The 25913-nt window shown below is 42.2% G+C and overlaps 1 long non-coding RNA gene across 1 annotated transcript; it reads right to left on the minus strand.

The window, feature by feature from the left end:
* Nucleotides 1-5174: 5174 nt before the first annotated feature.
* Nucleotides 5175-8505, minus strand: LOC139562483 (uncharacterized). Its single transcript, XR_011672369.1, has 2 exons — nt 6300-8505; nt 5175-5616 (listed from the first exon to the last, which is right to left on the minus strand). It is a non-coding gene; the product is annotated as an uncharacterized lncRNA (long non-coding RNA).
* Between the last annotated feature and the right edge of the window lie 17408 nt (nt 8506-25913).

The following is a 25913-nucleotide window of genomic DNA, read 5'->3' on the forward strand; positions in this document are numbered from 1 at the left end:
AATCAAATAGGCTTTTAATATAGAGCATAGCAAGCCTGGAATGTTCCGCGGAACACACACCGCTTTCCAGAGCCCCGGCTCCTGTATTTATCCACATATAGCATATGGGTCCAACCCATATGCAAATAACCATTATTCCCCTAATTCTCCTGCCACCATTATCTTTTAGTTCAGGCTTCCTGCTTGTTCACGCCCAATAACGCCCATATCTGCTTTCAGTTAGATTATAATGGTGGCAAGACCCTTGCTTGTCCTAAAAATAATATATGTCCATCTATCCTATAGGCCTATGTCTTGGCCCTGTATTTAGCTCAGTGTCTCAGTGTGTTCTCTGGTATGTGTGCCCTTATTAGGATCAGCAGACTATGTGTCTCCTCTATCATTAGTGTGTCCAGTTGTCCTAGGCGCCTATGTGTCGCCTTCTCTTCGTGTGGTCTGTTTTTAATGTTCAGCTGTCCTATACGTCTATGTGTTATCTATGTGTCTCATTTACTCCTACAAATCCCTCCTCTGGGGCTAATTAGCCCCATAAATTATACAAATATGACTTTGGGATAGTGAATGAGAATACCTATGATGGACAAGAAAATACAAAAACAGAGTAAAGCATATAAACCAACTGGACCAAACATCTCCAAATTATTAATAGTAAATAGGAGTAAAAGATCCAATTAGAAACATTAATGAAAACCTAACTAGACCAAACATCTCTAGTTTTCATAAGAGTAAAAGATCTAATTTGGTATAAAAATTAGAAAGATTAATATATTACAATTTTGATGAAGCATGAGCATGTAGGTACCTAGCCTTGCCTGAGGTTATCTCAGTTATGTGAAAATTAAAAATAAAAAATAAAAATAATACAATGAGTATAATAAAAATATTGAATATGAGAAAATTAAAAATTAAAATTAAATAATACAATGAGTATAATAATAAATTGAATATGATAAAATCAGAGACCTACATGCAGTTACAAAAGAAAATTGACACAACATCATTCTAAATTTAAGCATTTCAACATGATCCTCCCTCGCAGCAGACACCTCTCTAATAAAGTGATATCAATGATACCAACCTTTGTTAGAAGATTAAGGACATGGTCCGTAGTCACTTGTAACCGGAATACCCTCAGTTACCTAGCATTTTTTTAAATTAACCCAGTTTTTAGAATGCAAAACTAACCTTAATTAAAAGAAAACATATATATTCATTGATATACAGTGGGGAGAACAAGTATTTGATACACTGCCGATTTTGCAGGTTTTCCTACTTACAAAGCATGTAGAGGTCTGTCATTTTTATCATAGGTACACTTCAACTGTGAGAGACGGAATCTAAAACAAAAATCCAGAAAATCACATTGTATGATTTTTAAATAATTACTTTGCATTTTATTGCATGACATAAGTATTTGATCACCTACCAACCAGTAAGAATTCCGGCTCTCACAGACCTGTTTGTTTTTCTTTAAGAAGCCCTCCTGTTCTCCACTCATTACCTGTATTAACTGCACCTGTTTGAACTCGTTACCTGTATAAAAGACACCTGTCCACACACTCAATCAAACAGATTCCAACCTCTCCACAATGGCCAAGACCAGAGAGCTGTGTAAGGACATCAGGGATAAAATTGTAGACCTGCACAAGGCTGGGATGGGCTACAGGACAATAGGCAAGCAGCTTGGTGAGAAGGAAACAACTGTTGGCGCAATTATTAGAAAATGGAAGAAGTTCAAGATGACGGTCAATCACCCTCGGTCTGGGGCTCCATGCAAGATTTCACCTCGTGGGGCATCAATGATCATGAGGAAGGTGAGGGATCAGCCCAGAACTACACGGCAGGACCTGGTCAATGACCTGAAGAGAGCTGGGACCACAGTCTCAAAGAAAACCATTAGTAACACACTACGCCGTCATGGATTAAAATCCTGCAGCGCACGCAAGGTCCCCCTGCTTAAGCCAGTGCATGTCCAGGCCCGTCTGAAGTTTGCCAATGACCATCTGGATGATCCAGAGGAGGAATGGGAGAAGGTCATGTGGTCTGATGAGACAAAAATAGAGCTTTTTGGTCTAACTCCACTCGCCGTGTTTGGAGGAAGAAGAAGTATGAGTACAACCCCAAGAACACCATCCCAACCGTGAAGCATGGAGGTGGAAACATCATTCTTTGGGGATGCTTTTCTGCAAAGGGGACAGGACGACTGCACCGTATTGAGGGGAGGATGGATGGGGCCATGTATCGCGAGATCTTGGCCAACAACCTCCTTCCCTCAGTAAGAGCATTGAAGATGGGTCGTGGCTGGGTCTTCCAGCATGACAACGACACGAAGCACACAGCCATGGCAACTAAGGAGTGGCTCCGTAAGAAGCATCTCAAGGTCCTGGAGTGGCCTAGCCAGTCTCCAGACCTGAACCCAATAGAAAATCTTTGGAGGGAGCTGAAAGTCCGTATTGCCCAGCGACAGCCCCGAAACCTGAAGGATCTGGAGAAGATCTGTAGGGAGGAGTGGGCCAAAATCCCTGCTGCAGTGTGTGCAAACCTAGTCAAGAACTACAGGAAACGTATGATCTCTGTAATTGCAAACAAAGGTTTCTGTACCAAATATTAAGTTCTGCTTTTCTGATGTATCAAATACTTATGTCATGCAATAAAATGCAAATTAATTACTTAAAAATCATACAATGTGATTTTCTGGATTTTTGTTTTAGATTCCGTCTCTCATAGTTGAAGTGTACCTATGATAAAAATTACAGACCTCTACATGCTTTGTAAGTAGGAAAACCTGCAAAATCGGCAGTGTATCAAATACTTGTTCTCCCCACTGTATATATCAAAAAATTCAACCAATCATACAAAAACACAAGGCCTTAAGCAAAAATAGATATACTAAAATACTTACATAGGAGCACAGTCCTCATCCTTACAGATACTACAATCTCCTCTTTGACATTTTGCGCAAAACAGGGGGTCTCCATGATGGTCATGGCCCTCCACATTAAATTTTGTGCACCACTTGCACTTACGGCGCAAATGACACTTTTTGTGGACATGTACAAGTAGACATTCCTCTGAATTTGGGAATACAGCGTATACAGGTAAACCATCCTTACGAAAACCATGGCAAGCATAACCACCTCCAGGAACCACTCCATATAAACAGTTTGGATTTCCAAAGGGGCAGTCAAGAGGTCCACCAACCGCATTGCATGGCTGTCCATTTTTGTCGGTATACTGGCCTGGGCTCCCAGGAACAGGACTAATTATCACAGGAGGGTCAGCTCTCCTTTCAGACATCTGTTTAACCGTTGTCTGGACCACAAGTGATTTTACCAAGGGTAAAACACAACAAACAATACCCAGAGCCAATAACCCTCCTCCCAGCATAATAGCCATCCTAGCAAACATAGCTCCCCACTTTCCTAATGCTAGATCCAACCAATCCCAAACATGAGAGTCAAACCCAGCATTTGCCTTAACCTCTGCTCGTAAACCTTTAAGTTTAGCCATAGCGATTGCAAAGGATCCATTAGGCGCAGTGTTATTGGGAATAAAGGTGCAACAATCATCCCCAAACATAACACAAACTCCACCCTTCTCCGCTAAGAGCCACTTGAGAGCCTGTCTATTTTGCCAAGTCATTTTACTGGTAGCCTGTACCTGTTCCCCCAACGCTGTTAGGGCCGAGTCAGTATATTTAATGAATCTCTGTTGGTTATAGTATATATAATTAATCCACTCTAAGTTTTTATTTGGTGTTATCCACAAAAATATAGATTCAAATCCTGATTTAACTTCATCTCTTGCCTTGAACTCCCGAGGTACACCTCTAGGCTGTCCAATTACATCAAGGCATACCTCAGGGTCTTTCTCATACTCCCTTTTAACTCTAGGATTAACATAGTCATCGTGGGGTGATTTAATGATGGTAACCTGTTGAATTGCTCTAACTAAGGCACAAAGACCAATCCATTCATTAGGCAATACTTCAACAATTTGTTTTTTCCACACATCCCTTTTCTATTCATTATCAACCCTTTATCATTATTTCTACGAACTCCCGCAGTCTCTAGCACCCAAATAGTATCACATTCTACAGTGGTGTTTCCTACATCAATTCCTTCGGTGTTATGCCTGTAAAAACATTCATATTTTCCTTTAACCCCAGTACTTCTGTCTAATTGGGGTCCATTTAATTCAGTTCTAATGTCATAGGCAGCACAATCATTGTCTCCCAACGTAGTCTCGTTCGTATCACTCCTTCTTCACTCCTTCTTCTCGTGTGGTGTCCTTGAGTGGTTCTGATTCTGATATATCTAATTCTGTCGCTTTTACAATGTTCTTATCTTGAGGTAGATCATTAGAGTTTATCAGAAAGTTCCAAATGTCAGTAAAAAACTCTCCTGACTCTGATGTCTCAGGTTGCTTTGTGGGTACGGTGGTCTGCTTGGTAAGGGAGGTCGATGTCATCTTAGTGGTAGCTACTGTGGTCGTCACAGCAGCCGCCACCCTTGTTGTTGTCCCAGGTTCTTCCTGTTCAGGTGCAGGGGTAGGATCAATCTTAATGACCGTGGTGCTACTCCCTTCGGTCACTGTTGTTTTTGTTATTTCAACTATTAATTCTTCACCTTCAACTGGTTCAATCTGATTCATGATGAGCACCCTCTCGTCTTTTTCTTTGATTAATGTCAGGTCACATCTTTTCGGATCCCAAACGACTTGTCCCTTTGTTTGGTGATGTGTCCATCCACAGAGTGCCATCTCCGGTAAGGGTTTGATCCTTATGATTGAGATAGACTTCAGTTCTCCTGCTTCTGTTATAAGTTGAGGTGGAACAGAGATTCTAACCTTGTCAGTCTTTTTGGATTGTTCGGCTGATTCCTTTCTTCTCTTCCTGCTTCCACCATACGTCTTGATTGTGCATGAGTCTGTTGTTTCTATACTAGCATTCACTGTTACTTCTGTTATGTCAATGTCATTATTCTTTTGTTGTTCTAACTTCAATTGTCTGTAAAGGAGACCATTCAAGAGTTGAAAAGTCAATTGTGGGGAAATCCCCATTTTCTTCAGCATGCGGGACTTTTCCTCCACTTTCTTCACCTGAGGCTCCCTCCTCAGGCAGGACTTAGCTTCCATCTGGAAGGGTTTCAATTTTTAGGGAAGAGATGTTCTCATTCTGTTCCTTGTGAGGCCTCTCCTCCTCTTCTGGGTGCATTAGTCGGTGCACCTGTCACATTTTGGCTTTCACTTGATTTGCTGTTTTCTTGGCTCCTCCCTGGCGTCTCAATCGTTGCCGCTGCTCCGGCTCCCTCCGGGCTCCCTCCTGGTGAATCAGCATCCTCTGTGTCCTCATCTCTATATGGTTGTGTCCTTCTCTCTGTTGGGATTCAGGTGCAGTGGTTCAGATGGTACCACGTCTGGCTTCCTTTCACTTGGACGGCCGTTCTTGTTGCTTTGGCCACCTCATAGGGTCCTTCTCTCCTCGGTTGATCCCACTTCCTCCGGAACACTCGAACGTGGACTAGATCTCCTGGTATCACTGGGAGAGGTCCTTCTGGTCCCCTTGGATCATCAGACGCGGAACCTCTCGTCCTGGTTCAGGTTTCTGCCTTCTTTCTGTGAGGCATTCAGACATAGAGACTTATGGCCTCTGTTCTATGATTGCACCATACATCCTCTTACTTCCATCACTCATCACACAACAAACTGACATTCCAGCTGAAGCTGGCGAACCCCTCTCCTTCTGGTTTCCTAAACATAAGACTTGGAAAACAACAGACAAAACATAACAGCATTGACAATGTTATGTGTTATGCATAAATATATTCATGAAAACTGAAATCTGAGACCATGACAATTCCCACTTTCTCTTCACCTGACTCTATGCCTCCAGGATACTGTTCTGCTGGACTCCACAAAAATAAAAGCCCTAAAAAGCTTCCTCATGCTTCCACCCAGTCTTCCCCTTTTGGCCCCAGGTTCTGAGAGGTGTTCCCAAATCATGTCATTTTTTACTTAGTTTCCCATCTGCTCCATTTCAACTGATAATCATGTGCATAACCTTAATCAACATTATCTCTTCTTGACGTATTCAACACTGTATATGCTTTCACATCAATTCCTTTAACATGTTTGTTTAGAGTATAATATCCTATCATCTATTCTTTTTCACATGATGCATTAAAAAATGAAACAAGTAGCCCCCAAACTCAACCCAGTATGTCTATAGTGGAATCTAGTCTCTCTCTCTCTCTCTCTCTCTGATTCTACGTCCTCTGTCATGGTGTTTTCAAGCTCACCCATTATTCAGCTGGACCTCACTTCTCGTGAGACTTATGCACCCACCAAAGAGAGACATGAAGATCTTTACCACTGCAGTGTTGTAAGAAGTATACCACCAGCCTGGTGTATCTTGATGTACACTCAGTCTCCAGAATGCAGCCCAAGCCCTTCCATTTCTGGCTGTTTTTTTCCTGAGGACATACACACTAACACATGGGTTATTTCCTGACAACAGACTTTCTTCTTATAGCAAGATCACTAAATCTTAATTTTTAAATAACAGCCTTATGTAAACATTCTGCCTCAATACCTGGCCTCCTGCCACAGAAATATTCATAATGATAGTCAAATGATGGTCCCTACAGCAACTGCTGTAAAATAACATGTAATCAGTCAAGTGTCTTCCAGTTGGAAGAATATCCAATCCTAACAAAACTAAGTCATAAGTTTCTTAAACGTTTGCTCTAGTGTTCAAAATGCCACCACTTATTATTTTTACCATAATTTAGGTATGTGAATTGTTCTATTTACTTTAGAATTGTCCCTATATTTTACACAGCCAGCTGTCTTTCCTTTTCTGTGAATTATCTCTATTTTTATACATAGTTTCTAGAAATAACACCCCTTCACTACCATTACCTTAATTTATGAGCCCCTTCATATCCCCAATGTAGTCACAGTTTTTCTAACATTGTTTGATACATACTTAAAACATTCTCAAATCAATTTTAATCAATTTTATATCATTCCCTCCTTAGGAACATATTCACAACCTTATGTTCCTCAAAACAAAAATAAATTGACCAAACGAGAAAAAGAGAAAAATTATAATAATTGCACATTTGCAATATTTACCACTATTTGTAATGTAGTTAAACCTGGGGAAAACGTCCATCCGTTTCAGTCTATGCCAATGTTATTGTTGGTCTCTTTCTTCTTCATCCTTGGGTATCATCGCACAACAGACTACCTTTTTATTCAATTATATTATTACATTTTATCATTACAATTCCAATGACATAAAACAAAAGAAACAAAAAACCTTTAATCTAATATTCTGTAAGCTTTGTCAACCACCTTGTCTCAGGATTAGTTTCCAGAGCTTCCCTAGGCCTATTAACTTTAAACAGTTCTATATCCAAATAACTAAACAGTTCTTTTTTAAATACTTTTTCCAACCCAATATTCAGGATAACAGTCCTTAGTGTTTACTTTAACTCAAATTTGACCTTATTTATTCAATACACATCATCCCTTTAATAATTAACATTTATACTAAACACTTTTATTACCAGTATTATCTATTTTCCCAATAGCCCTTTTTTCTCAGTTTTTCTCTCATGAGTGGCCTGGTAATAAAAGGTCAGTACCCCAATTCCTTTAAGTCATTATTCTCCCTGGCCCATATCATTTCAGCATGTCTATTTTTAGATACAGCTCACAGGTCATCAGACACAGTTGTCCCTCACTATTCAGTCGGTTAGGGTGGGTTTGAGCTCCACACCCACTTGTGGTGATATTCTCTCCCATGCCTTAAAGCATTCTGACGTCACCTTCCATGATAACTCTCTTATTCTACTGGTGATCTCTCAGACGAATTACAGATGATGTATTTATCAACATAACCCTCACAGAGACCCACACTCCAATAAACCCTTTGGAGTAACTTTCATCACTTTTTATATGCAGAATGAACAAAGCACATTTGTGTATTTACCCAAAGACCATAACCCCAGGGAACTGATAATTTTACCTATGAACCCATGTTATATCAAAATAAAATTTAAAAAAAAAACTATTTGAATAACTTATTCAATTTAAGGGTACAACTCTTCATAATTTTCCCAGGGACATAATAGATTTTCAAAGTAATTATACATTTTGAATAGAGTCTGGTGTCTTTTAATCATTTTATAATTAAATCCCACCTGTTCCAACAATTTCTAGTGAAGGTGATCAGTCTTTCACAGGAAATTCTTAGGATTCAGGGCATTTTGACACCATTAATATGTTTCCACTCCCCTTTCTTTAGGAACAACTTAAATACATTTTTCAAAAAACATTTCCATCCTTCTGCATACCCAATTTGAAACTGAATTGGAAAAAACCCTTCCAATAAATCTACTAATGCATATTAATTCCCGGTACATGGTGTACTTACTAGTGAACCATAGGCCAATAACACAAAGGGACTGGACTCACTTATCCAGAACTCCATTTTTTTCTTTTAGCCTTATCCAGATATTTTTATTTTTAAAGCGGCTGACTTTAACTAACTGCTTTCCACAGTAATGCAGTCTCCAATGACATTTTGACCAGAGAAGATTAAACCCTTTTTTTTCTGGAAAAGAAAGTATACATATCGTTAATATTCACAATGTTACCTTTTAATCAGCAAATAGTTTTTATTCTATAAGCGTCTTAACAGTTTTCAGAGAATGACGGTATAGAATGTCTAACAATTAAAATTCCATCTGTACTCTACTAGATGTCAAGTCAAACGTGATCTAATACTTCTTCTTGACCACATATAAACTGTAATCTCTATGAAACACTCATTGTTCTCTCAGAGACTATACACCGCCAAGTAAAAGTTCCATTCTCACTAACCTCAAACCGATTAGTTGTTTGTTATTTTGACAAGGATACAAACTCTTGTATAGCGGCATTTCCTGCTATTGCACTAAGTTCTAGTGTCACCTTACACTAATTTTCCCCATACCCGATATACCCATATCCAAAACAGAGAGCTATTTTCTTATTGGTTCTTAGATATTGTCAATAGTTCTGCTAATCACCCGCACGTCTGCGAGGACTAGAGGAACCACATTTGTACTTCATCGTAATGTATTTTCTGATGATAGAATGTTGACATCAGAACGCCTGCAAATCGAGCTTCACATTTTGGTCCCATGCGACTGTGCCTCCCTTATTCTGGTCTCTGTCATTCAGGCTATTTTTAGACCGCAGTCTCTGTGGGTACAGATCGGCTGCTCTCTTGCTGTTTCTTCCTCTTACTTTGTTACACCGTTCGTGAATTCTTAATGTGTCCTGGATTTCACTATTTATCACTATTTATCTTAACTAACCTAGATTCGTTTTTAACTTTATAGTACAATTTCAATTTATCATCGATTCTACTTTCTGTTTTGTTACACACTGTTCTATTCGTATTATACTATTCGGTTAACGCCTCTTTAATTATTTTTATTTATTATTTATTTTGACACCTTTTTAGTAATTTTACTATGGTCGCTTACTACTTTATCACGTCAGTGTTTTTATCCTTGATTATAACTTATTTTACTTCGATGTTCCTTAATTTCGTTCCCTCTGCCTAACAGTAGTTTGAGGCACCCTTCCTCAACTCTATACTCTGTCACAGGAAGGCTGCGCGCTCCCTCTTCTGGACGCTCTGCCTAAACACACACAACCTGTCCTTCCTTATTCCTAATGTTCTATCTTTACACAGATACACTCATTTTCTTACAGTATTCTCATTCATTCGGTTATTTTTCATTCGTTCATTCAATCCCTTTGTTTTTACCTAAAAACAACTTACAGTCTTTCTTTATTGACTTAATCCACTTCCTCAACATAAGCCTAGACTGATAGGATTTCTACGATATGACGAGACTACTGTCTAATCGGATCAGCTTGTCTTCATATCCTATTCACCCCCCAATACTGTTCTTTTCTTCTATTATTAGAGTAGTATTGTGGCGTGACCTACTGAATTACAAACCCCCGTTACCTAGACGGAGCGTTCCTTATCCGCAGGATTTCTTTTGCATTTGAACGCAGCACAATCAGGCCAGCGTTCTTCCTGCGTCCTAAATATTCACCCGTTCAGTCCTCCCTTTTTGGAGCGGTAGCCATGAATATTTATTTAACTACTTATTTACGTTTTAACCGTATAAGCTGCTTTTGCAGTTGAACGCCGCACAATCGGGCCAACGTTCTTCCTGCGTCCTAAATATTCACCCGTTCAGTCCTCCCTTTTTGGAGCGGTAGCCATGAATATTTATTTAACTACTTATTTACGTTTTAACCGTATAAGCTGCTTTTGCAGTTGAACGCCGCACAATCGGGCCAACGTTCTTCCTGCGTCCTAAATATTCACCCGTTCAGTCCTCCCTTTTTGGAGCGGTAGCCATGAATATTTATTTAACTACTTATTTACGTTTTAACTGTATAAGCTGCTTTTTGCAGTTGAACGCCGCACAATCGGGCCAACGTTCTTCTGCGTCCTAAATATTCACCCGTTCAGTCCTCCCTTTTTGGAGCGGTAGCCATGAATATTTATTTAACTACTTATTTATGCAGTTCTCTATTATTTTTAGAGCCGTTATTCATAAGTAACCTGTCCAAGCATTCCTTCTACTAATTTTATTGAAGAGGTATCACAGGATTTTCTACCTACATTATCTGTTTTGACCGTATGGGCTGTCCCACATTATAGCCAGCCATCTCAGCCAGATGGCGCAAACAACCGCATCATTTAAGCTACACATTCGAACGGTTTGATCAGAACGAGCGCATGCCCCGCTAAACACCTAACACAAGCAAAGTTCACAGCGCCTATTCACTCAGTCTCTATACATGTGCATACATTTATATTTAATACAATTCCCCAAATTACACATAAATGCAAATTCATTGAATTCAAAAGTTCTTTAGTATTTACTGGTTTCTTTTTAGGAAATTTGAAAGAGAGACTTACGTGGCGCCCCTCTCGCTGAGACAGGATCTCTGAAGCAATCCATACAAACATTTCAACTATGTAAGAACAGGCTTACCTTTTTATAGTTGTGGCCATATTGTTTGCAAGATTGTCCAAAGAAACTATCTCCAGCCCTGAACGCCATTCCGCAGTCCCCGTCCCTCCTGGCTAAGCTCGCCAAGTTATGTCGTGGAAAATCGGTTCAAATATAACGCTTACAAGAACTTGTGAAATCAAATAGGCTTTTAATACAGAGCATAGCAAGCCTGGAATGGTCCGCGGAACACACACCGCTTTCCAGAGCCCCGGCTCCTGTATTTATCCACATATAGCATATGGGTCCAACCCATATGCAAATAACCATTATTCCCCTAATTCTCCTGCCACCATTATCTTTTAGTTCAGGCTTCCTGCTTGTTCACGCCCAATAACGCCCATATCTGCTTTCAGTTAGATTATAATGGTGGCAAGACCCTTGCTTGTCCTAAAAATAATATATGTCCATCTATCCTATAGGCCTATGTCTTGGCCCTGTATTTAGCTCAGTGTCTCAGTGTGTTCTCTGGTATGTGTGCCCTTATTAGGATCAGCAGACTATGTGTCTCCTCTATCATTAGTGTGTCCAGTTGTCCTAGGCGCCTATGTGTCGCCTTCTCTTCGTGTGGTCTGTTTTTAATGTTCAGCTGTCCTATACGTCTATGTGTTATCTATGTGTCTCATTTACTCCTACATGACCCACACCAGAAAAACAGCACAGCAGGTACAAACTGAATAAACTTGGTTTTGGTCTGTGGAGATCTTGGACGAGTACCAATCACTCCATCTCTGCAGCGAGCTGGGGTTCCCTCTCTCTCTTTCTCTCTCTATCTCTCTCTTTCTCCTCCACCTCTGAAGTGTGAGCTGGGGTTCTCTCTCTCTCTCAATTCAATTCAAGCGCTTTATTGGCATGGGAAACATATGTTAGCATTGCCAAAGTAAATGAAGTAGATAATAAACAAAAGTGAAATAAACAATGTAAATTAACAGTAAATGTTACATTAACAGAAGTTCCAAAAGAATAAAGACATTTCAGATGTCATGTGGTGGCTATATACAGTGTTGTAACGATGTGCAAATAGTTAAGGTACAAAATGGAAAATAAATAGACATAAATTATGGGTTGTATTTACAATGGTGTTTGTTCTTCACAAGTTGAGCTTTTCTTGTGGCAACAGGTCACAAATGTTGCCTCTGTGATGGCACACTGGTATTTCACCCAGTAGATATGGCAGCTTATCAAACAAAACAAACAAAATAAATCCTTTGTGGATCTGTGTAACCTGAGTGAAATATGTGTCTCTAATATTGTCATACATTTGGAAAGGAAATGCAGCTCAGTTTCCATCTCATTTTGTGGGCAGTATGCACATAGCCCGTCTTGTCTTGAGAGGCAGGTCTGCCTTTAGCTGCATTTCTCAATAGCAAGGCTTTGCTCACTGAGTCTGTACATAGTCAAAGATTTATTTCGATGATGGCTTTGTTATGGAAGGTTTGGGAATCACTTCCGTTTAGGTAGTTGTAGAATTTAACGTCTCTTTTCTGGATTTTGATAATTAGCAGGTATCGGCCTAATTCTGCTCAGCATGCATTATTTGGTGTTTTACGTTGTACACAGAAGATATTTTTGCAGAATTCTGCATGCAGTCTCAATCTGATGTTAGTCCCATTGTGTGAATTATTGGTTGGTGAGCAGACCCCATAATTTACAACCATGAAGGGCAATGGGTTCTATAACTGATTCAAGTACTTTTAGCTAGATCCTAGTTGGTATTTCTAATTTTATTATTTGTATGTCTAATGTCTAATTCTTTTGATGGCATAGAAAGCCCTTCTTGCCTTGTCTCTAAGATCGTTAACTTCTCTAGGGTAGGGGGCAGCATTTGGAATTTTGGATGAAATGCATGCCCAAATTAAACGTCCTGTTTCTCGGGCCCAGAAGATATGATATGCATATAACGGGTAGATTTGGATAGAAAACACTCTCAAGTTTCCAAAACTGTTAAAATAGTGTCTGTGAGTTTAACTTCTCACGAGTCACCAACCCTGATCCGGTAGCACCCCCCCCCCCCCCCCCCCCCCCCCCACTGAGTAGCATAGCTAGCATAGCGTCACAAGTAACTTGTAGCATCTAAATATCATTAAATCACAAGTCCAAGACACCAGATGAAAGATACAGGTCTTGTGAATAAAGCCACCATTTCAGATTTTTTAAATGTTTTACAGGGAAGACACAATATGTAAATCTATTAGCTAACCACGTTAGCAAAGGACACGATTTTTTTACTCCCAATAGTTTTTTCCTGCGTCAGTAGCTATCACTAATTCGACTAAATAAAAATATATATAGCCACTAACCAAGAAACAACTTCATAAGATGACAGTCTGATAACATATTTATGGTATAGCATAGTTTTTTTTGGGAAAAATGTGCATTGTTCAGGTATAAATCACAGTTCTACATTGCAGCTGCAATCTGAAATAGTGCTGACCCAGCCAGAACAATTACAGAGACCAACGTCATATAACGAATTACTCATTTTAAAACATTTCAGAAAAATACACAGCGTACAGATATTGAAAGCCCAACATCTGGTGAATCCAAACAATATTTCAGATTTATTAAATGTTTTATAACGAAAACAAAATGTAGCGCTAAATTAGCATAGCTATACCAGGCAGATTCGGCTAGGCGCCCACGGCCAGTTCACATGCACAACAGATATGATATAACATCGTAAATTGGGTCTTACTATGGCTGATCTTTCATCAGAATGTTGATCAAAGTGTCCTTTGTCAAGATGAGTTGTTGATTCCGTTCAGAATTGTTCCTTTCCCACTCCATTTAGCACAGGTACTGGTCGAGTGGCACGGATCTCTCAAACGTAAATAAAATCAGACAACGGAACACCACAAAACTCCCGAAAAAATTCAAATAATCTGATTAAACTATATTGAAAAAACATACATTACGATGATCTGGTCACATGTATCAAACAAACTTTGAGACGGAGATAGTTTTCATCCATAATGGCCGCACAACAGAAGACAATCGCAGCTACAAGTCGCACGATTTAGAGAACCGGAAGTTGTCGGTCAAGGTTTGAATATAAACATCGTTTGACATGTTTCTATGAACTTTACGGATACAATTATGATTTTTTTGTCTTCCTGTTTTGACTGCGTTTGAGCCTGTAGATTACTGAAGAAAACGCGCGAACAAAACGGAGGTTTTTGGGTATTAATAACCTCTTGTCACTATAGGGGGTGCTGTTTCAACTTGGACATTTATCGTTCCCAAATTAAACTGCCTCGTACTCAATTCGTTCTCGTACAATATGCATATTATTATTACTATTGGATAGAAAACAATCTCTAGTTTCTTTAAAATAAGAAAGAGGGATACTGTTGCAAAGCTAACTAAAAAGCAGCATTCCCCAAGAGAGGATGGCTTTCACTTCAGCAGTAATAAATTCATGAACTTCTTTGAGGAAAAGATCATGATCATTAGAAAGCAAATTATGGACTCCTCTTTAAATCTGCGTATTCCTCCAAAGCTCAATTGTCCTGAGTCTGCACAACTCTGCCAGGACCTAGGATCAAGGGAGACACTCAAGTGTTTTAGTACTATATCTCTTGACACAATGATGAAAATAATCATGGCCTCTAAACCTTCTAGCTGCATACTGGATCCTATTCCTACTAAACTACTGAAAGAGCTGCTTCCTGTGCTTGGCCCTCATATGTTGAACATAATAAACGGCTCTCTATCCACCGGATGTGTACCAAACTCACTAAAAGTGGCAGTAATAAAGCCTCTCTTGAAAAAGCCAAACCTTGACCCGGAAAATATAAAAAACTATCGGCCTATATCGAATCTTCCATTCCTCTCAAAAAAAAACAACAATGTATACGAAATGCTTCAGTCTGGTTTTAGACCCCATCATAGCACTGAGACTGCACTTGTGAAGGTGGTAAATGACCTTTTAATGGCGTCAGACCGAGGCTCTGCATCTGTCCTCGTGCTACTAGACCTTAGTGCTGCCTTTGACACCATCGATCACCACATTCTTTTGGAGAGACTGGAAACCCAAATTGGTCTACACGGACAAGTTCTGGCCTGGTTTAGATCTTACCTGTCGGAAAGATATCAGTTTGTCTCTGTGAATGGTTTGTCCTCTGACAAATCAACTGTACATTTCGGTGTTCCTCAAGGTTCCGTTTTAGGACCACTATTGTTTTCACTATATATTTTACCTCTTGGGGATGTTATTCGAAAACATAATGTTAACTTTCACTGCTATGCGGATGACACACAGCTGTACATTTCAATGAAACATGGTGAAGCCTCAAAATTGCCCTCGCTAGAAGCCTGTGTTTCAGACATAAGGAAGTGGATGGCTGCAAACTTTCTACTTTTAAACTCTGACAAAACAGAGATGCTTGTTCTAGGTCCCAAAAAACAAAGAGATCTTCTGTTAAATCTGACAATTAATCTTGATGGTTGTAATGTCGTCTCAAATAAAACTGTGAAGGACCTCGGCGTTACTCTTGACCCTGATCTCTCTTTTGACGAACATATCAAGACTGTTTCAAGGACAGCTTTTTTCCATCTACGTAACATTGCAAAAATCAGAAATTTTCTGTCCAAAAATGATGCAGAAAAATTTATCCATGCATTTGTTACTTCTAGGTTAGACTACTGCAATGCTCTACTTTCCGGCTACCCGGATAAAGCACTAAATAAACTTCAGTTAGTGCTAAATACGGCTGCTAGAATCCTGACTAGAACCAAGAAATTTGATCATATTACTCCAGTGCTAGCCTCCCTACACTGGCTTCCTGTTAAGGCAAGGGCTGATTTCAAGGTTTTACTGTTAACCTATAAAGCGTTACATGGGCTTGCTCCTACCTATCTTTCCGAGTTGGTCCTGCCGTACATACCTACACGTACGCTACGGTCACAAGACGCAGGCCTCCTAATTGTCCCTAGAATTTCTAAGCAAACAGCGGGAGGCAGGGCTTTCTCCTATAGATCTCCATTTTTATGGAATAGTCTGCCTACCCATGTGAGAGACGCAGACTCGGTCTCAACCTTTAAGTCTTTACTGAAGTCTTATCTCTTCAGTAGGTCATATGATTGAGTGTAGTCTGGCCCAGGAGTGTGAAGGTGAACGGAAAGGCTCTGGAGCAACGAACCGCCCTTGCTGTCTCTGCCTGGCCGGTTCCCCTCTCTCCACTGGGATTCTCTGCCCCTAACCCTATTACAGGGGCTGAGTCACTGGCTTACTGGTGCTCTTTCATGCCGTCCCTAGGAGGGGTGCGTCACTTGAGTGGGTTGAGTTACTGACGTGATCTTCCTGTCTGGGTTGGCGCCCCCCCTTGGTTTGTGCTGTGGTGGAGATCTTTGTGGGCTATACTCGGCCTTGTCTCAGGATTGTAAGTTGGTGGTTGAAGATATCCCTCTAGTGGTGTGGGGGCTGTGCTTTGGCAGAGTGGGTGGGGTTATATCCTTCCTGTTTGGCCCTGTCCGGGGGTATCATCGGATGGGGCCACAGTGTCTCCTGACCCCTCCTGTCTCAGCCTCCAGTATTTATGCTGCAGTAGTTTATGTGTCGGGGGGCTAGGGTCAGTTGGTTATACCTGGAGTACTTCTCCTATCTTATCCAGTGTCCTGTGTGAATTTAAGTATGCTCTCTCTAATTCTCTCGTTCTCTCTTTCTTTCTCTCTCTCGGAGAACCTGAGCCCTAGGACCATACGTCACGGCAAACCGGGCATGATGACTCCTTGCTGTCCCCAGTCCACCTGGCCTTGCTGCTGTTCCAGTTTCAACTGTTCTGCCTGCTGTTATGGAACCCCTACCTGTTCAACTCTTAATGATCGGCTATGAAAAGCCAACTGACTTTTATTCCTGATTATTATTTGACCATGCTTGTCATTTATGAACATTTTGAAAATCTTGGCTCTCTCTAATTCACTCCTTCTCTCTTTCTTTCTCTCTCTCGGAGGACCGGAGCCCTAGGACCATACGTCAGGACTACCGGGCATGATGACTCCTTGCTGTCCCCAGTCCGCCTGGCCCTGCTGCTATTCCAGTTTCAACTGTTCTGCCTGCGGTTATGGAACCCCTACCTGTCCCAGACCTGCTGTTTTCAATTCTTAATGATCGGCTATGAAAAGCCAACTGACATTTATTCCTGATTATTATTTGACCATGCTTGTCATTTATGAACATTTTGAAAATCTTGGCTCTCTCTAATTCTCTCCTTCTCTCTCTCTTTCTCTCTCTCGGAGGACCTGAGCCCTGGGACCGTGCGTCGGGGCTGCCGGGCGTGATGGCTCCTTGCTGTCCCCAGTCCACCTGGCCTTGCTGCTATTCCAGTTTCAGCTGTTCTGCCTGCGGTTATGGAACCGCCACCTGTCCCGGACCTGCTATTTTCAACTCTTGATGATCGGCTATGAAAAGCCAACTGAAAATTATTCATGATTATTATTTGACCATGCTTGTCACTTATGAACATTTTGAACATCTTGGCATAGTTCTATTATAATCTCCACCCAGCACAGCCAGAAGAGGACTGGCCACCCCTCATAGCCTGGTTCCTCTCTAGGTTTCTTCCTAGGTTTTGGCCTTTCTAGGGAGTTTTTCCTAGCCACCATGCTTCTACACCTGCATTGCTTGCTGTTTGGGGTTTTAGGCTGGGTTTCTGTACAGCACTTCGAGATATTAGCTGATGTACGAAGGGCTATATAAAATAAACTTGATTTGATTTGAAACTTGATCAGAAAGAGAGTTAAAGACAGTGAGGTCTGTGACCATTAGGATGTTTATTTGTTAACTTCATGTTGAATTGACGTTAGTTGACAACTCAACCACATGTAAATCAAAAGAAGACTGTTACTACACTAACCCTGGTGGTATGAGGTGGTGCAGGCTGGGTGGTAGTGGCTCATGTCTGAGTATTTCTGTAGCTTAGATTGAAGATCTAAGCTACATGGTCCCGTGTGGCTCAGTTGGTAGAGCATGGCGCTTGCAACGCCAGGGTTGTGGGTTCCTTCCCCACCGGGGGACCAGGATGAATATGTATGAACTTTCCAATTTGTAAGTCGCTCTGGATAAGAGCGTCTGCTAAATGACTTAAATGTAAATGTAAGATCAATGACTTTAAGCAGACCACTGATGCTGCCAAAAGACAAATCTTAAAGCCCTTATGCAATATTTATAATACAAATGTTAAATTATGACCATCTGTATAATAAATTACTGTTTATTTCATGAAAATACCTTCCAACATATGTTTTATAATTTCTTTCCCTGATTCTCCTTTTAGTATTGAACTCCTCAGTCTGATCAAGTGTGTGTGTTGATAGAAATATAAATCTATTTATAAACACAGCCCTGATTGCTACAAGGGATCAGACTCCACAGTTTATTTTTATGTTTAATGTTATTTTACTAGGCAAGTCAATTACAAACAAATTCTTATCTTCAATGACAGCCTAGGAACAGAACAACAGATTTTTACCTTGGGATTTGAACTTGCAACCTTACGGTTACTAGTCCAACACTCTAATCACTAGGCTACCCTGCCACCCCTTACCCAGTCAAAGTAGGAGGATACATCTGCAAATAAAATATGACTGGTCATTGGTCAGAATAATAAGAGCAGAGTTCATGCTGTGCTCCAACAACCCAATCTCACTTGAACAGGCTGAAATTCCAGATTTATTTATCAAAAGTGCATTAGTGTTATTTCAACTTCATAGTGTGCAACGATCATAGAAAAACTGGTTTATCACGTTTTTGACTGCACTGCCCCTTTAACAGTGACTATGAGTAGACTGATGATGGAAAACACTGACTGGTATTGGTGTAGAGTGGGAGAACTAGAGATGCCTGTTCACATCACTGTCAGTCAACCAACTGCAACACAGAGAACCCTTTAGTTAAGTCTGGTTGGGTCCCGATAAACTATTTAATATGCATAGTTACTTCACATCTAAATTCAGTAATTTTCTTACAATAGTATCAGCCTGATAATATGTATTTAGTCCATGCTTTAATTCCTCACGTAGATGCTAGTATGTGAAAAACATAATCTGATATAGCAACGAAGATACCAACCATCCAAGACAGCTTTGATGTTCGGACTGGAGATCCTACTGTCTCCTCTTCCACCTCTCAGGCCCCAGTCAACAACACACCACGGTCCCAGGGGTAAGTGTACACAATGATGATTAGCACTTAATAAGCAATGTAATTAATTTTGTATCTAAACTGATTAAATCACTTGCTCTTCTGTATCACCCTTCATACATGTCTATCTGATTGCAGTTTGCGGAGTCTCAAAATGATTTTATTCTTATGTATTTTACAAAAGTTTAATCAGGAGGTCCCGAGTCTTGGTTTCTTTTATTTTATTATTATTATTATTATTATTATCATTTTTATTTATAAAAAAAAGAAAAAAACATTTTTTAGTTCTGGGTCTTGGTTTCTACTAAGCTAACATATGTAATTATTATATGATCATAGGATCATACCAAGGATAATTTTGCTATTTGATTTAGAAATGGCAAGTATAAAAAAAGTATAATTCAATTATTTGATAAAACATTGAATTTGGCCTTACTGCTATTAGTAAGACCAACAAGGAGAGGATTTGTTACAGTAAATTAGATGACCAAATTGGAAACACATTGAATAACGATGTTTAGAAGTGTCTGTCCTATATCTTTTTTTACAGATTTGTAAATGTTTTCTGCTTTTGGGGGGATAAAACGCACGCTCGCACGCACGCACGCACGCACGCACGTACACACGCACACACACACACACACACACAGACATACATACACACACACACACACACACCTATACGTTTGGCGGTTTTGTTATTAGTTTAATTTATGAATCCTGGTGTCACAATGACCAACGTTTTCTAAACAGTACTTTTTGTTTCATAGTTGATATTTGGTTGTCTGGTTTTCTTTAACAAATCCTCTCCTTGTTGAATCAGAGCCTTGGAATAATATTCTGTCTTCACCTTCTCCAGATTTAATGGAATATAAAAATGCTATGTTCGTTTTTTTTATCGCTTTGGTACTATTTTCACAAGTATGTGTTCAGGGCCATTAGGCAAGACTTGAATTGAATTTGGGGTGGCATTATGACATTTGGCTGCCGCCCTCCGGTGCCCCTGATCGGCTACTGCACTGCCAGCAGCACCCCAGCCACCAGCTCATGGCGTTGCTGCAGTTCCCGCCATCACCTCGTTCCCGCTTCTCCCGAAATTCACTGCCACTATGCTTGCTAGCTATGGTGATGTGTGTGTTTATATGGGATTATCCAATTGTGAAACATTAATAAAAATGAATCTGCCAATTAAATGATTGTATTGTTTTTTATATTTGTGTGTGACGAACACGATTAGTGATTAAGGCAGTAACCTAACCTAGCCTGTTAACATTAGCTAGCTACTACTAGTGGATATAATTTTAGCTAAAAGTAAACTATGGAGATATGAATCAATTTGCTACCATGTCTAAAAGACAAAACTATCAGGAAGTGAATATATATATTAACAAGAATGTGAAAAGAGGCAAAATCTCTAAACCAAAGAAATTCATGCTGAAATGTATCAGTGTGCAGCAATGTCCATCAGCCGGTGTGGAGAATGACAAGCCTCCGAGGACAGGCCATTAATTGGCAGAGAACAACGAGCCCCCGTTCGTAAATTATTGCAGCGAAGAGGGTAAACCAGAGGAGTCCGAGCCATGCACTTCCACCAATGATGACAGCTCTCTGGCTGGAAAAGAACAGGTGGTTGCACCAGGGCTAGCCACACCTCCAAACAATGCCGGCGAAGACCCTACTATCCTGGACCCGGACTCAGTCCGTCGCTCCCCGTCCTGATGACAGTGGCTGTGCTGCTGCTAAATCCGACTCCCAGACAAAAAACATGAAAGATCCCGGTGAGTGGCCAAAATATATGAATGGATCTTTACGGGATGTTAGTGCAGGCTGGGCCACATCAGGATAAGGAGGGGAATTTCCCAAGAGATGAGGGGCAAGAGGGGCAGAGAGTGGAGAGACCATGGCTTGTCTATTCCAATCACAACGATGCAGCCTTCTGTTTTTTGATGCAAACTTTTTTCACACGAGTGCAAATCTGCACTGGTCAAAGATGGAACCAGGGACTGGAAGAATCTGTGCCACCTCCTCAGCTCGAATGAGAAGTCACATGACCACCTAGATAGTTTCGATGCCCAAGCCCAACGGGCTATTGACCGAGAGACTCTCCAGTGGCAGCAGGTGCTGCAGAGGCTCATAGCCCTGATACGCGTAATGGCCACCCAGAACATTGCGTTAGGTAGGCTGAACGAGCCAAATAATGGGAACTTTCTGAAGTTTGTGGAAATGCTGGGTATCTTTGATGGAATCATGAAGTTTGCGGTGGTGAGTTTTAACCTTTTCTAGCAGTGGCTCAATTGAACTCAAACCAGGCTACTCCTCTAAGACTACCACTCCGATGCAGCTTTTGTTGGCGCATTAGTAAGCGCAAAAGAGTTGGCAGAAGAGATGGGGTTTGAGCCCTGTTTCCCAGTGCAGCCCACGGTCCGTCCCAGGAAGAAAATGAGTCTGTTTGGCTATCAGGGATACGATGAGCCTGTGACTGACCCTCAGCAGAAATTCAAAGTACATTTCTTTAACTTCTCTGCGCTACGCATCCCTGTTACGGGATCACTTTCCTAAACAACCACTAGAATTGCAGGGCGCCAAATGCATAAATATTACAAAAAATATTTATAATCATGCAATCACAAGTGAAATATACCAAAACACAGCTTATCTTGTTGTTAATCCACCTATCGTGTCAGATTTTGAAAATATATTTTACAGCGAAACAAATCCAAGCTTTTGTGAGTGTAGCTTTCAATGCTACAACAGCTAGCCCCAAATTAGCATGGTCACGAAAGTCAGAAAAGCAATAAATTTAATCGCTTACCTTAGATAATCTTCGGACGTTTCCACTCACGAGACTCCCAGTTACACAACACATTTTCTTTTTGTCTGATAAATATGCCATTTGTGTTGCGCATTATGCTCAGAAAATCAAAGCCGTGTTCCGTTCGTCAAATTCCAAAAAGTATCCGTAATGGTCGTAGAAACATGTCAAATGTTTTTTATAATCAATCCTCAGGTTGTCTTTAACAAACATAATCGATAATATTTCCGTCGGAGCATACCCTATTCAATAAGAGACAAACGAAAAATGGTGAGCTCCTCCCACGCGCGCAGGAAATATTCGGAGGACACTTGACTAGTTTTGAAAAAACATGTTAATTTTTCAAAATAAAAGCCTGAAACTATGTCTAAAGCCTGGTCACAGTCTGAGGAAGCCATTGGAAAAGTAATCTGGTTGATACCCCTTTAAATGGAGGTTAGACGGGCCAAGAAAAACCGTTTTTTTTATATCTCACTTCCGGGTTACATTTTCTCAGGTTTTCGTTTGCAGAATAACTATTGTTATACTCACAGACAATATCTTGACAGTTTTGGAAACTTTGGAGTGTTTTCTATCCTAATCTGTAAATTATATGCATATTCTACGATCTGGGCAAGAGAAAATATCCGTTTACGTTGGGCACGTTATTTAAAAGTAATATATACTGTATATTCTGACCCCAAGCGCTAAGAAGTTAATCAGATTCTTGATTCTGCTATCCAGTCCGTCAACGAGCGCTTTACGCATCTTGAAGAGCACAGCAATGTTTTCAGCATCCTGTACAACATCCCCACCATCAAGGACATGGACACTGCAGTCGGATCGATGGGCCGGTCCTCGGTGTCATAGAGACGGGACAGCGCGTCGGCCCTAGTGTTGAGGGAACCTGGTCTATAAGAGATCGTAAATCTAAAGCGTGTAAAGAACATGGCCCACCTAGCCTGACGCGGATTCAGTCTCTTCGCCGCTCGGATATACTCCAGATTGCGGTGGTCAGTCCAGATGAGGAAAGGGTATTTAGCCCCCTCAAGCCAGAGTCTCCACACCTTCAGGGCTTTTACCATAGCTAGTAACTCCCGGTCCCCCACATCATAGTTCCGCTCCGCCGGACCCAGCTTCTTAGAAAAGAAAGCACAGGGACGGAGCTTCGGTGGCGTGCCCGAGCGCTGTGATAGCACGGCTCCAACACCAGCCTCGGACGCATCCACCTCCACTATGAACGCTAATGAAGGGTCCGGATGCGCCAACACGGGAGCCTCAGTAAACCGTGCCTTCAACTGGTTGAAGGCTCCATCTGCCTCGGCCGACCACCGTAGACGCACCGGCCCCCCCTTCAGCAGTGAGGTAATGGGCGCCGCCACTTGGCCTAAACCCCGGATAAACCTCCGGTAGTAATTGGCAAACCCTAAAAACCGCTGCACCTCCTTTACCGTGGTCGGAGTCGGCCAATTACGCACGGCGTTAACGCCGTCAAACTCCATCACCACCCCCGAGGTGGAAATGCGATAACCCAGGAAGGAAACGGCTTGTTTGGAGAACACACATTTCTCAGCCTTGGCGTATAGGTCATGCTCCAGCAGTTGCCCAAGGACCCTGCGCACCAGGGAGACATGTGCGGCGCGTGTGGCAGAATAGACCAGATTATACGCGCTCCTGAGGTCCAGTTTTGTGAAAAAACGCGCTCCGTGGAATGATTCCACCGCCGTAGCGATGAGAGGTAGCGGATAACTAAATCCCACTGTGATTGAATTGAGACCTCGATAATCAATGCACGGACGCAGTCCTCCCTCCTTTTTTCTCACAAAAAAGAAACTCGAGGAGGCGGGTGACATGGAGGGTCGAATGAACCCTTGTCTCAGAGCTTCCGTGACATATGTCTCCATAGCCAACGTCTCCTCCTGTGACAATGGGGACACGTGACTCCTGGGAAGTGCAGCGTTCTCCTGGAGGTTTATCACGCAATCCCACCGTCGATGAGGTGGTAATTTAGTCGCTTTCTTCTTACTAAAAGCGATAGCCAAATTGGCATATTCTGGGGGAATGCGCACAGTGGAAACCTGGTCTGGACTCTCCACCGACGTGGCACCGATGGAAACTCCCACACACCTACCTGAACACTCCTCTGACCACCCCTGAAGAGCTCCCTGTCTCCAGGAAATGAGGGGATTGGGAATGGCTAGCCAGGGAACCCCCAACACCACTGGAAACCCAGGTGAATCAATAAGGTAGAAACTGATCTGCTCCCTATGATCCCCCTGCGTTACCATGTCCAGCGGAATCGTGGCCTCCCTGATCAGCCCTGACCCTAACGGTCGGCTATCTAAGGAGTGCACGGGGAAAGGTGGGTCTATCTGCACCAGCGGAATACCCAACTTACGGGCGAGTCCGCGATCCATAAAACTCCCAGCTGCGCCTGAGTCGACTAGCGCCTTATGCTGGAGAGAGGGGAAAAACGCAGGGAAAAAAATAACCAAAAACATGTGACCAACAGGGAGCTCTGGGTGAGTCTTGTGCCTACTCACCTGGGGTGGCCGAGAAGTATTCCGCCTGCCATCTCGACTCCCAGATGGACTCCTCCAGCACCGGTCCGAAGTGTGTCCTCTCCGGCCACAGTAGGTGCAAGAGGAGCCACCTCCTCCGGTCCCCCTAGATGCAGCTCCTCCCAACTCCATCGGAGTTGGAGCGGGAGGGCTGGGAGGTGGAACTGACAGGACCCCCTCTGAACGCCCGCGGGCAGCTAGCAGGTTGTCCAGTCGTATTGACATGTCAATGAGCTCATCGAGGGAGAGTGTAGTGTCCCGACAAGCTAGCTCCCGACGGACGTCCTCCCGAAGGCTACATCTGTAATGGTCCATCAGGGCCCTGTAATTCCACCCCGCACCAGCAGCCAAGGTCCGGAACTCCAACGCGAAGTCCTGCGCACTCCTCGTCTCCTGTCTGAGGTGGAACAGTCGCTCACCCACCGCACGGCCCTCCTGAGGGTGGTCAAATACGGCCCGAAAGCGGCGGGTGAACTCTGGGTAGTGGTCCCGAACCGAGTCTGGGCCGTTCCAGACCGCGTTGGCCCATTCCAGGGCTCTACCCGTCAGACAGGAGATGAGGAGGCTAACACTCTCCTCTCCCGAGGGAGTCGGATGAACGGTAGCCAAGTAGAGCTCCAACTGGAGCAAAAACCCCTGGCACCCAGCCACCGCGCCGTCGTACTCCCTCGGGAGCGCGAGACGCAACGCGCCGGAACCAGACGCTGACGTGGAAGGAGTAGGTTGCGACGTCTGTGAAGGAGCTGGGGTAGACGTCGGGAAACCACTCCTCTCCCATCGCTCCATCCCCTCCATCATCATGTCCATCGCCGAACCAATCCTATGGAGAACGGCGGTGTGATGGAGAACACGCTCCTCCATCGATGGAAGAGGGGTGGTCGCTGCTTCTGCTGACTCCATGGTAGGTGCGTGCTTCTGTTACGATTCCAATGGTGAATGAAGGAGTCAGGCGCAGAGAGCAGGGTAGCTTCGAGCAAGTGGATATACTTTAATATTCCAAACAGAATATAAATGAGATGGCTACGCCACACAACAAAAGGGCGCGTCAAAATCCAGTCCACAATTAACTAGGACAAAATCCACACAATAACAAACACCACAAACAGAATAACAAGCCCGCACAAAAGTCGGCGGGCCAACTTGGTTTAAATAACTCACTAACCCTAAACACAAAACAGGTGCAACCAATAGACAAAACTAAATGAAAACAGAAAAGGGGATCGGTGGCAGCTAGTAGGCTGGAGACGACGACCGTCGAGCGCCGCCCGAACGGGAAGAGGCACCATCCTCGGCGGGATTCGTAACAGCTCTGTGAGTTTGAG

The sequence above is a fragment of the Salvelinus alpinus genome, chromosome 32, assembly GCF_045679555.1.
Source record: "Salvelinus alpinus chromosome 32, SLU_Salpinus.1, whole genome shotgun sequence".
NCBI lineage: Eukaryota > Metazoa > Chordata > Actinopteri > Salmoniformes > Salmonidae > Salvelinus > Salvelinus alpinus.